Genomic DNA, 4,905 nt, shown 5'->3' with positions numbered 1-4,905 from the left:
GCAAATATGCTAAATTTAAAAAACATATGGTTACCATATAGTTCTAAGAGCTGCCACAGACTCCAATTATGGAAGATAGCAAAATTATAAGAAAAGAACACAATGGAGGTCAATGCAGCTTTGCTAGAAAGCTATGCTACCCTAAAACAATTATGGAAAGATTTATAGTCATGAAATTGGATTATATGACAAGTTTCAACAACCATACTCTTACTGATAAAACATATATAATTTCTCACTCTGAGCAGGTCTTATGTTCTTTAGTGCGGCTTTAATATAATAACTATCTTACTAACCTTCCCAGAAATGTAATAACTTCCTGCAAATTTAATAATTATTATGTTGGTGGGAAATTAGTTTATTATGTTGGCAGTATGCAACAGATATGTTGCTGGGAAATTATTAAAGGTGCTCTAAGCGATGCTGGGTAACGTCACTTCTGTTGACGTTCAAACAAAACAGAGAGCTAGCTCTCTACTTCCTCCCCCTCCCTCCCGTGCTGTTCCCGTTCAATTGAAACTCTCCTAAACGCGCATCTCGTCTGTGATTTGCTGGAACAGTTTGTTATGTTTTTCTGAGCTAGGTTTGCCCAGGTTGTTTTTGTTGCCGTTTTTGCTGTCCACAGAGATCACGTTTTTTACAATGTATTTAGAACACAGACAGCTAGCGGTTGTTAGGTGATGTTTGCAGTAAGTGACATAAAATGTTTTAGCCTAAAAAAAGGCTTCGCTTAGAGTACCTTCAAGTTTGTAGGATTATCACGTTTCAAGCATGCAGATTTTTATTACATTGGTGGTTTATACGATGCTGGGAAGTTGTTGCGTTGGTGAGTGTAATAATGGTATGGAAATGTAAATTAAAAAATCAAATCACAGTAATTTATATATAGCCTATAAGCTATAATATACAGAACCCCAGTGGTGTCATTGCAAGATATTTGTTTTGTGTATATCGAGAAAATGTGTGCTCAAAGTGTGCTCATTTTATTAAATTGTGAGCTCCTTTTACTAAATAATGCTCTCATTCTACAAGATTGTGTGCTCAATTTAGTAAAATCCTTTTACTAATTAGTTCGATTTTACCAAATTGTGAGCTCATTTGATAAATTCTACTGTCATTTTAAGTTTTTGTGAAATGAGTACACAATTTAGGAAAATGAGGACACTAATTAGTAAAAGGAGTGCACAATTTCCTAAACTGAGCACACAATCTTGTAGAATGAGAGCATTATTTAGTCAAAGGAGCTCACAATTTAATAAAATGAGCACACTTCGAGCACACATTTTCTCTGTTGAATAGTCTCACAACATTTACGCAGCATTAGTTCACAGCACAAGTCTTTACATGAAAATGGTTGAACAAGTTGTCATAATGTGTCAAGCATATTCGTTGCGAATTTGTGGCCCAACAGACAGGAACGTCAGGAGGTGTAGTAAGACTGCACTGTAATTCCTACAGCACTGCATTTACAGTTTTCCTATGATTGTCCTATGTTCACATTTCTACTCTTTTTTTTTTTTGTGCTCATTGCTGTCTTTAACCTTTCTGTTTTGCATTGACATAGTCTGTCAACAAATTACAGTACAAACATTAAAAGCGTAAATGTGAATCTTGTCCAGTCTCTCGCAATCAAACTCCCACATACACTAAGGTATAACCTACAATATATGGTAATTGTCATCAAAATTTTAGCCATAGTTTACATCAGAACATCCCTCCAGAGTACATTGTTATACTGACAACATGACTAAGCAATTTGACTGTCTTACTGTATCTATGCTTTTATTTGCTATTACTGTTTGCTTTTGTTTATGTAAAGCACATTGAATGACCTCTGTGTATGAAATGTGCTATATAAATAAACTTGACTTGACTTCACCAAACACAGTAAAATACAAGCAGGGAGAGAAAGAAACAAAGATAGAAATGATAGATAGAGTGATAGATAGAGTGACAGATAGAGTGATAAATAGATATATAGATTGATAGATACAGAGATCGATAGATATACTTAACAACACACAGATGACAAAATAATTGGATTTTGTTAAAATGGTAGGAATAAAGATTTATTTTTTTCTCTTCTTATATGAACAAGTTTTTTTTCCGTTCTTTTTTTCCAAGTTCATTTTTTTTTCTTGAGAAAACTTGCAAAAAACTTCTAGCATATTCCAAGTCAAGGATGGACATGAAAAAAAAGGGAATTTATTGCTGAATGTGGGAATGAAGACTACACTTTGAGCAGATGCTGCTTGATCCATGCACCCTCTATCTGCCACTAGAACATGCAAAGAGAATGGACCCAGAGAGTCACAGAGGAGGGCAAAAAAACACGGGAGGAGAGAAAGCAAGAGGGAAGGAGAGAAAGAAAATAGGGAACAAAAGCTCCTAGATAAGAGACATGGCATATGTCCGAGAGAAAGAGAAAGGCTGGGATTTACTTTATGGAACAATGTGACAAGCAAATGTGTGAGCAAAGTGGGGAGTGTAGGGGTGTGTGTGTGTGGGTATAAGGGTGTGTGTGTGTGTGTGTGGGTGTGTGCATGTGGGGAAGGTGAGGGTGTGAGTCTGACCGTAAGAGGTATGTTTGCATACTTCTACATTTTACTGTGTGTGTTTGTGTGTGTGTGTGCGTGCGTGTGTGCGTGCATGTGTGTGTGTGTGTGTGTGTACTATGTCAAGGAGAGTGCACAAGAGTGGATTGTAGGGGCACTTTTTCGAACAAATAACCCTAAACCCCCTCTACCTCCTTTCCATAAACAGTACTCACTCTACACACACAAGAAAGGGCAGATTGCATACAGACTTATGTCAAAAGAGAGAGAGAGAGAGAGAGAGAGAGAGAGATGAAGGAGATAGAAGGGAGGAGAGGAAGACAACAGAGGAAACACTAAAAGGGGGAGAGGGGGAATAACAAAATGAGAGACAGAGAGTGGAAACCTTGGCAAATTAACCCCCACACCAGACATGTTTGAGGAGTGCACACATAAACTTTTTCACAAGTGTCACAAACACCAGTTAAACAGCGTGAGTCGAAAAACCTGTCAGACCTCTCCACATACTCCCCTACCACAAGTGGCCACCAGGGGGGGGCGAAACAACCGGGAGCTCAGGGTGAGCCCCAGTGACCTAGGTCAGTAGTGGAGTGGAGCAGAGCAGGGTGCTCATGGGTAATGTAGTTCTGCATGAGAAGTCCTGAGACACAGAGCGGCTAGAGCTGCTGGCTTTGGAAGGGTGGAGGAGGGAGCAAAGGAGCAGGGGGGGTGGGGGGGGTTGGGGTTCAGGGGAGAGCCCCAGGCAGCAGCCAACTGACCACGCTGGATCCTGTGCCGGATTCGGACCCGGCACCACTCCTTCACAGATACCCGTTCCAGTTGCAGTCCAGTCAGTTGCGTTCCGGGGGGATGAAGTCAGGCTGGATTGGTTCCCCTGGCCCCCTCCCCGCTGCAGTCACGGGAGGTCAGAGGTGAGGGGGCAGGGGTCAAAGGTCAGAGCCCAGATAGCAGCTGGAACAGATCTGGCCCTCGGCAGGGTGCGGATCTGGGCCAGAGCACAGCCAGATCCGCCCCAAATAAGCTTTCCTACAGGAGCGCAGGGGGCCTAAAGTGTACTGGAGCTGATCTCGCCAGCCCAAGGACCTACTGCATCACAATGACATGAAGACACACGCACGCACACACACACACACAAAAAACACACAAACCTTGTCAAGTGACACAAACAGGCATACCTACAAACACATACACACACACAGTTCACGTTCGAACACAAATAAGTGGATAGATACAACTAACACGTTTATCTTTTCTTTGTCTCTCTTCTCTTTCTCTCTCTCACTCACACACACACACATAAACACACTCATACACACCAAGTTAAAGGTGCAATAGGCAGTATTGCATCACAAGGAACAGATAAGAAAGTGAGATGTCTTTTACATACCACTTAACAACTTGCCAGTTGATCTAAAGAATCCCCCGTGATTTTGACTTCACTAATTATTCTACTTGAATTTCTGCACTGTCGGGGACAACAGTTGCCTATTGTGGCTTTATCTGAGCACACAGGGCTCACGAGCCAGGGCATCCCAACCTTAGATGTGTACACAAAGAAACATATGCACATAAACACATGCCAGATGTATAGAGCATCACCCAGATGCCACAGTCACAGGTATCACTGACACACACTCACACAAACACACTGACACACAACCCATAGGCTTTTTGCTCTTGTGACGTCTTTGTGATTGGACAAACACACTCAGAAAGACAGACAGGCAGACAGACACACACAGACAGACACACACACACACCCACACACTCTTACAGACTTCTAAACCCTGAACACCTGGGCAGGGGCCACCAAGCACCGCCCTCAAGAGACTTCTGCATACCTCTGTTGTTATGGAAACAATACGAGTGACAGGAAGCAAACAAACCCCATTGCCATGGGTCTAAGTGAGTAGACTGAGTAACTTCCTGTCTGGACAGGAAGTGGAATTATCATTGCATCTGCAGATGCCCCCCTCCAAAATAAAATAGCAATGTGTGTGGGTGTGTGAAGGTGTGTGGGAATACACAAGATTCTCTAACTGTGTGCCTCTGTGTGTGTGTGTTACAGTGTGTCAGTTTGTGAGAGTGATTAAATGGGTGCATGTATTTGTGCTCTGTGTGTATGTGTGTATGAGTGCGTGTATAAATCTGGATGAGAGTGTGTGTGTGTGCACATGTGTGCATGTGTGTGTCCATATCGCAAGAAAGCATGTGTGTGTATGTGTGGGTGTGTATCATACTTATGTAAACATATGCATTACACAAAGAAGTGACCCATATTGCATGATGTCAGGAGAACCTCACAGTTCTGATGGGAAAGGGGAAGAAAGAAAGAGAAAAAGACAAACAT

At 41.9% G+C, this 4,905-nt stretch overlaps 1 protein-coding gene across 3 annotated transcripts in view; it reads right to left on the bottom strand.

Moving 5' to 3' along the window:
- Positions 1–2,079: 2,079 nt before the first annotated feature.
- nrg2b (neuregulin 2b) overlaps positions 2,080–4,905 on the bottom strand; it is a 64,160-nt gene continuing 61,334 nt past the window's right edge. For all 3 annotated transcript variants that reach the window (XM_042061987.1, XM_042061988.1, XM_042061989.1), the window contains one exon: positions 2,080–4,905. This exon is cut by the window's right edge and continues 1,069 nt beyond it. The gene's annotated coding sequence lies outside the window, so the exon portion shown is untranslated.

This window comes from Alosa sapidissima, chromosome 14, assembly GCF_018492685.1.
Source record: "Alosa sapidissima isolate fAloSap1 chromosome 14, fAloSap1.pri, whole genome shotgun sequence".
Taxonomy (NCBI): domain Eukaryota; kingdom Metazoa; phylum Chordata; class Actinopteri; order Clupeiformes; family Clupeidae; genus Alosa; species Alosa sapidissima.
Note: the sequence above shows the minus strand (reverse complement) of the source record. Positions and strands in the feature narration are given on the sequence as shown.